Source organism: Sciurus carolinensis, chromosome 9, assembly GCF_902686445.1.
Source record: "Sciurus carolinensis chromosome 9, mSciCar1.2, whole genome shotgun sequence".
In the NCBI taxonomy this organism is placed as follows: Eukaryota; Metazoa; Chordata; class Mammalia; order Rodentia; family Sciuridae; genus Sciurus; species Sciurus carolinensis.
The window spans coordinates 37,624,530-37,633,511 of NC_062221.1; positions in this window are offsets into that span (position 1 = coordinate 37,624,530).

An 8,982-nucleotide genomic window follows, 5' to 3' on the forward strand; every position below is an offset into this window, starting at 1 on the left:
GGAACAAGGCAGCAGGGATGCCCTCTTTCATCACTTCTATTCAACATAGTCCTTGAAACTCTAGCCAGAGCAATTAGACAGACCAAAGAAATTGAAGGGATACGAATTGGAAAAGAAGAACTCAAACTATCCCTGTTCGCTGATGACATGATTATATATTTAGAGGAACCTAGAAATTCCAACAGAAAATTTTAGAACTCATAAGTGAATTCAGTAAAGTAGTAGTTTACAAGATCAATGCTCATAATTCCAATGCAATTTTATACATAAGTGATGAATCTTCAGAAAGAGAAATTAGGAAAACTACCCCATTCACAATAGCATCGAAAAAAATAAAATACTTGGGAATCAATCTCACAAAAGAGGTGAAAGACCTCTACAATGAGAACTACAGAACACTAAAGAAAGAAATTAAAGAAAACCTTAGAAGATGGAAAGATCTCCCATGTTCTTGGATAGGCAGAATTAATATTGTCAAAATGGCCATATTATCTAAAGTGCTAAACAGATTCAATGCAATTCCAATTAAAATCCCAATGATGTACCCTACAGAAATAGAACAAGCAATTATGAAATTCATCTGGAAGACCAAGAAACCCAGAATAGCTAAAGCAATCCTTAGCAGGAAGAGAGAAGCACGGGGTATCGCAATACCAGATCTTCAACTGTACTACAAAGCAATAGTAACAAAAACAGCATCGTATTGGCACTAAAATAGGTAGGTAGATCAATGGAACAGAATAGAGGACATGGACACAAACCAAATAAATACAATTTTCTCATACTAGACATAGGGGCCAAAAATATGCAATGGAGAAAATGTAGCCTCTTCAACAAATGGTGCTGGGTAAACTGGAAAACCATATGCACCAGAATGAAATTAAACCCCTATCTCTCACTCTGCACAAAACTCAACTCAAAATGGATCAAGGACCTTGGAATCAGACCAGAGACGCTGCATCTTATAGAAGAAAAAGTACGTCCAAACCTTCAACTTGTTGGCTTAGGATCAGACTTCCTTAACAGAACTCCCATAGCACAAGAAATAAAAGCAAGAATCAACAACTGGGATAGATTCAAACTAAAAAGCTTTCTCTCAGCAAAGGAAACTATCAGTAATGTGAAGAGAGAGCCTACGGAGTGCGAGAATATCTTTGCCCCTCATACTTCAGATAGAGCACTAATATCCAGAATCTATAAAGAACTCAAAAAACTCTACACCAAGAATACAAATAATCCAATCAACAAATGAGCTAAGGAAATGAACAGACACTTCACAGAAGAAGATCTATAAGCAATCAACAGATATATGAAAAAATGTTCAACATCTCTAGTAATAAGAGAAATGCAAATCAAAACTACCCTAACATTTCATCTCACCCCAATTAGAATGGCGATTATCAAGAACACAAACAACAATAGGTTTTGGTGAGGATGTGGGGAAAAAGGTACACTCATACATTGCTGGTGGGGTTGCAAATTAGTGCAGCCACTCTGGAAAGCAGTATGGAGATTCCTCAGAAATCTTGGAATGGAATCACCATTTGATCCAACTATCCCACTCCTTGGCCTATACCCAAAGGACTTAAAATCAGCATAATACATAGATTCAGCCACATCAATGTTCATTGCTGCTCAATTCACCATAGCCAGATTGTAGAACCAACCTAGATGTCCTTCAATTGATGAATGGATAAAGAAACCATGGCATATATATATACAATGTAATATTACTCTGCCATGAAAATTGATAAAATTATGGCATTTGCAGGCAAATGGATGAAATTGGAGAATATCATGCTATGTGAGATAAGCCAATCTCAAAAAACTAAAGGACAAATGATCTCGCTGATAAGCAATGAGGACATATAATGGAGGGTGGAAGGGTTTAGCGTCAGGTTTAGGGTTAGGTTTAGGGTTAGGGTTAAGGAGGTTGGTAAGAATGGAGGAAGGAAGTACTGTATAGAGGGAAAAGAGGTGTGGGGGGGTGTAAGGTAAACAAATAACAGAATGAGTCAAACAACATTACCCCATGTAAATTTTTGATTACACAAATGGTATGCCTTGTCTCCATGTACAAACAGAGAAACAACATGTATCCCATTTGTTTACAATAAAAAAAGAGAAAGGCAATATTTATACTAAAAAAAGAAATTAAATCAAAATAATAAAGCAGATATTTGAAAATCTACATACATACATTGAAAAAATATATTCTTAAAATATATTGATGAATTTCTAGTGTTTAGTCAGCTTTTTGCTGCTGTCACTAAACGATCTGACCAGAACAATTTTAAGGGAGGAAAAATTTGAGTTTTCAAGATTTCTGTGGTCTTGGTCCGTACATACCTGGCCATTTCTCAGATCTTGAGGAGAGTCTGAATATCATGGCAGAACAATGTGGCAGAGGGATGCAACTCATGAATATCAGAAAGGAGAGAGATTCCACTCACCAGATATAAAATACTTACCAAAAGCCATGCCTCCAGTGCTTACCTCCTGCAGCCACACCCTACCTACTTTCAGTTACCACTCATTTAATTCCATCACGGGGATTGGTTCACTGATTGCATTAAAGCAATCATAACCCAGTCATTTCTCCTCTGAACCTTCTTGCATTGTCTCTCACACATGATCTTTTGGGGGACACTTCAGATTCAAACCATAATACCTAGAGACATATGTCCTACCGAAATTGAACCATGAGGATATGAGAATTTAAACACATCAATTTCAAGTAATGATATAAAGCATGTATTTTTATAAGCATTTCAACAAAGAAAACCCCAGAACTGGATGGATTTTCAACCAAATTATAACAGACCTTAAAAAAAAACACTAATACCAGTCCTTCTCAAATTATTCCATGAAGTAGGGAACACTACCAATTTAATATGAACCAGGATCATCCTGATAACAAAACCTGACAAAGAAACATTAAGGAAAGAAAACTTAAGGTCAATATCCCTGGTAAACATAGATAAAAAAAAAAAAAATTTAATAAAACATTGTCAAACTGCATAAAAGAACACATTAAGACACTGTGCATCATGATCAAGTGGATTTCATCCCAGGATGTAAACTTGGTTCAACATACGAAAACCAACATATGTGATTTACCACATAAATGGACTTAAGCGTAAAAAAAAATCACATGATTATCTCAAAAGATGCAGAAAAATCATTTTAAAAAGTACAGTAATTTTCATATTTAACACATTAAAAGATTAGGAATAGAAGGAACTTAACTTAGCATTGTAAAGGTTTTATGACAAACCCAAGAACAATTTCATACTGAATGGAGGAAAACTGAGAGCATTTCCTCTAAAATAGGAAAAAGGTAAGAATGCCCCTTCTCACCGATCCTATTTGACATATTCCTTGAAAGTCTAGCAAGAGTAATCAGGCAAGAAAAGGAAATTAAAGGAATACAGTAGAAATAGGAGCTCAAATTATGTTTACTAATATGATCCTCTATTTAGAGAATCAAAAAAAGAACTCTACCAAAAGACTTCTAGCACTGAAAAACAAATTTAATAAAGTAGCAAGATACAAGATCAATACACATAAATGACTAATTTCCCAAACTCCAATAATGAATCTGCTGAAGAAGAGTTAGAAAAACTATCCCATTCACAATAACCTCAAAAAAAAAAAAAAATTGGGCACTAATATGATGAAGAATGTGAAGAACCTCTACAATGCAAACTATAGATTTCTGTAGAAATACATAGAAGGATACCTTAGAAAATGGAAAGACCTTTCATGTTCTTGGATAGGCAAAAGTAATATTATCAAAATGGCTGTACTACCAAAAGAAATATATACAGTCGCTATAATTCCCACCAAAATACCAGTGACATTCTTCACTAAGCTAAAAAAAAAAAAAAAAAACAGTGCTAAAATTCATTTGGAAAAATAAGAGACCCAGAAGAGTCAAAGTAATCCTGAGGAAAAAATTGATAGTGCAAGAATCACAATACCAGACCTTGAATTAAACTACAAAGGTACAGTAACAGAAATAGCATAATACCAGCACCAAAATTCACATGAAGATCAATGGAAGAGGAGACACTGAGACAATCTCCCATAAGCACACTTATCTAATACTAGACAACGGTGTCAAAGACATGGTGTGAAGAAAAGACAGCCTTTTAAATAAACAATGCTGGGCAAAGTGGAAATCCATATGTAGAAGAATGAAACTTGAACACTCTTTCTCACCATGTACATAAATCAACTCAAAGTGGCTTCATGATACATTAATTAGACCAGAAACTCTGAAACTGTTAGAAAAAAAAATATAGCCACAAGCATCCAGCAGGTTGGCACAGGAACTGACTTTCTTAACAAAATTTCTAAAGCTCATAAAATAAAACCAAAACTCAATAAGTGGAATGGCATCAAATTAAGAAGCTTCTGCACAAAAAAGGAAACAAGAGTGTGAAGAGAGAGATTAGAGAATGGGAAAAGATCTTCACCAACAATCCTCAAATAGAGCATTAATATCCATAATTTGAAGAACTCAAATACTTAACACCAAAAAAAAAAAAACAAGCAAATAACCCAATTTATAAATGAGCACTTTATAAACTAAAATTTATAAACCAACATGTTAATAAACTAAACAGACACTTCTCAAAAGGGGAAATATGAATGGCCAAGAAATATATGAAAAAATGTTTAACGTCTCTAGCAATTAGGGAAATGCAAATCAAAAGTACATTGAGATTTCTTCTCTAGTGAGAATGGATATTAGGAATATAAATAAAATTATTTTGGTGTAGATATAGGGTAAAAGTTACACTCAATCATGCATTGTTGGTGGGACTGCAAATTAGTACAACTACACTGGAAAGTTGTATAGAGATTCCAGGACAATAGTTGCATAGAGAATCCTGAATAATTCCTAGTTATGTATCCAAAAGATCTAAAATCAACAATAGTATTGAGGTATAGCAACATCCATATTTATAGCACACAATACACAATAGCCAAGCTATGAAACCAACCTAGGTGCCCATCAACAGATGAATGGATAAAGAACGTGTGGTATATATACAGAAAGAAGTTAATCAGAAAGTGTGTTATATAGTTAAAGAGTAAACCAGGGGAGAAAAGTGGGTTGTGTTGGAGTAAGGGAGTCAAACAATCATCTCAAATTGAATAGCAAAAAATATCTGTATAAAAATTTTATCTAGAACTATAAAAATAAACTGCATAGTAAGTAGATATTACACCTTGTTATAGGAGTTCTGGAATGCAAGAGATGAATGCCTTATTTTCCTAGCTTTGAAGTACAATTTTTGTTTACATGTATGTAACAACATGGGTGAACCTGAAGGAAATTATGAACAGTGAAATAAGTCAATCCCAAGGACAAATACTGCAGAAATCCACTTATATGTAGTATCTAAAATACTGAGGCTCACAGAAAAAGAGAAGAATGGTGGTTGGCAGGAATTTTTTCCATCCAAGGGACATAAAATTGCAGTTGTGTGAAGTGATGCCCTACCATACAGAACCATGTTTGTAGCTAGCCACACTGCAGTACACACCAAAAAAGTTGGTTAGAAGGGGAATTCTTTATCAAGTACTCACTGCAATTTTTAAAAGAGATAGTATATTTGAATAGAGAAAGGAGTATATATCATAAAGTTTAACTAACTATTTCTCAGCATAGATGCTACAATAAAAAAGAAATTCGATCTGATATTGGCAGCCATTTTCGGACCCAGTGATTTTGGTTAGTGACTTCTAAGTCCAACTGTGACTGACTTTCATAGCACCACTTGTCAATTGCAATATGATCACTTTGGCAAGTTTTTTCCATTCTATTTCATTTCTGTCATGTTCTATAGGGAATCACAAATAAAACTTAGATAGATGAATACAAAGCATTCCTAAAGTATAGAGGTTGAATAATTTTAAAAAATAGTTCTTTAGTAAAATACTATTAATATGAAAATAGCCTTGAAAAACTTGGATTGTTTCCATGATAATCCATGCTTTTCAAATTTCTCAGGGAAAAAGTTCTGAAAATGTTTATCACTAAAAATGTTGCATGAACAAAATCTTTTGAGTAGAAGCTATTCTGTTAAAATACTGTGAATTAGATTGTCTCACAATTAGTGATGTAAGGAAAATATCAACTATAAATACTGCGTCATGGCAGGAACATCCCTTCCATACTGAATGACACACATATAAATCACCTATATTCATGAAACATAGATAAAAATCAGTCAACATTACTAAAGTTGTGATTTCAAAATATTCCTTAGCATCTAAATTCTTTTTAGCAGATAATATAACCCACATTGATAACATGCAATATAATGTAAGCATGACTTGATAATTACTTTAAATAAATGAAAACAAATGATTTTACTGGAAATTAAGATCAAAATCTTACTGAAGCAAAGGAAAAGTCCTCATTTGTATTTGCTGAATACAGAGGATAGATCTTATATTTTAAAGAAATCAATGAAGAAAATTTCAGAAGAAATAAAAAAGACTGCATTTGAATTTTGTTTATGCCCAGAAATTTAGGAAATTGAATATTCCATACATGTGAAAACACATGCAATTTTAATTTATTTTAATAATGCATTTAGATATCTCACTAATGACTTCCTGAGATTTCTATATAATTGACACTTTGAAAGAATTAGCTACTATGATCCCTACACAACAAAGTGTTGTTAGATATTAAAAAGAAAAAATAACAAAATTTTGTCAAAAGATAAACCTATACACAAGATTCTTTGGCTTTGTCTAGGAGGTGAACATTTTATAAATTTTAATATTCTTAATGTTTGACAAGACTTTCTTAGGATGTGTCCTCAAAAATTGAATCAAAATATTCTGATTAAAAATATTTGGTACTTACATATTTATAGAATTAAGGCATCAAGAAGGATTTTGTCATCATACATACATATAATAACTTCATGTAATTATTTCGAAAATAAAATCATGGTATTTAAGGTAAACCAAATATCTCTCAAAGCTTTAAAAGAATATGAAGAAGATAAAGTCAATTTTAGTGATGGGTAGGATACTCAAAATTTTGTTATTAAAATTGAAGCTTAATTATATTAATATTCAAACAAGGCATTTTTCCATCAACTTGAATTAGTGAACATTCTAATACTATTTTACAATTGTAAATATTTATTGAGAGTGATATTGATGGACTGGACAAATTCTTTATGTTAGCCACCAGGGGAAATAGACACAAAGGTAGAACAATCTGATGGAGAAAAAAAAAAAAAAAAAAAACACTTGTCAATCATGTCTAGATTAGCAGCCCATGCAAAGAAATCATGTCTTTAATAGAAAAAGATGACTAAGAAATATAAAGAACATTTTTTCCTTCCCACCCTATAAAAAATAAATTAAAAAAAAGAAATATAAAGAATAGAGCATATGACATTAAAAAACTGTTAGTTTTACTGTGGTCTATGTCATTCAAAGAATACTGAAACGATCCAATGTGTCAGGAGTCATCTGTAATGTTAGTACCTCTAATTTTAAATATTTCTATAATGAAATACTGCTTCTCATGAGCTTTCCACAGATTCAAAATTTTGCAAGTATTTCTAAGAATAGGGTTCCACATTTGCAAAGAAACAGGAACATTTGGGCCTGACTCGGAGAAAAACCCAGCTATGTGCAAACTTGAAGAAATAAGAATATGGATAAGAATATGTCAACATGCACGCATGCCAATATGGATGAATAGATCAGAGAGTTATAAAAAGTAAAAAGCCTGGTATTGTTTAAGCAGGTGATTATAAATGGGAAACTAAGGTGCAGCACAAAATTTTGAAAATCTTCTTCAGTTGTAGATTTTATGCAGATATTAAAGTTAATTTTTTTGAGTATCTAAATCTAAAAACTTTCTAAGTTTGAACTAATCATGTTTAATTTAATTATAAGTATCCAAGTGTATTTAGAAGAAAATATAATGGACTACTAAAATGTGCAATGATATGAGTGTTCTTGGTATAAAACCAAATTTTTATTTTTAACTTACTTTTTTTATAATTTATTTTTATTGTAAAAAAAATGGAAAGAAGAACTCAAACTATTCCTGTTTGCTGATGACATGATTATATATTTAGAGGAACCTGGAAATTCCACTAGAAAACTTTTAGAACTCTTAAGTGAATTCAGTAAAGTAGCAGGTTACAAAATCAATGCTCATAAATCCAATGCATTTTTATACATAAGTGATGAATCTTCAGAAAGAGAAGTTAGGAAAACTACCCCACTCACAATAGCATCGAAAAAATAAAGTACTTGGAAATCAATCTCACAAAAGAGGTGAAAGACCTCTACAATGAGAACTACAGAACACTAAAGAAATAAATTAAAGAAAACCTTAGAAGATAGAAAGATCTCCCATGTTCTTGGATAGGCAGAATTAATATTGTCAAAATGGCCATACTACCAAAAGTGCATAACAGATTCATGCAATTCCAATTAAAATCCCAATGATGTACCCCACAGAAATAGAACAAGCAATTATGAAATTCATCTGGAAGACCAAGAAACCCAGAATAGCTAAAGCAATCCTTAGCAGGAAGAGAGAAGCACGGGGTATCGCAATACCAGATCTTCAACTGTACTACAAAGCAATAGTAACAAAAACAGCATCGTATTGGCACTAAAATAGGTAGGTAGATCAATGGTACAGAAGAAAGGACATGGACACAAACCCAAATAAATACAATTTTCTCATACTAGACAAAGGGGCCAAAAATATGCAATGGAGAAAAGATAGCCTCTTCAACAAATGGTGCTGGGTAAACTGGAAAACCATATGCAACGGAATGAAATTAAACCACTGTCTCTCACCCTGCACAAAACTCAACTCAAAATGGATCAAGGACCTTGGAATCAGACCAGAGACCTTTCATCTTATAGAAGAAAAAGTGTGTCCAAATCTTCAACTTGTTGGCTTAGGATCAGACT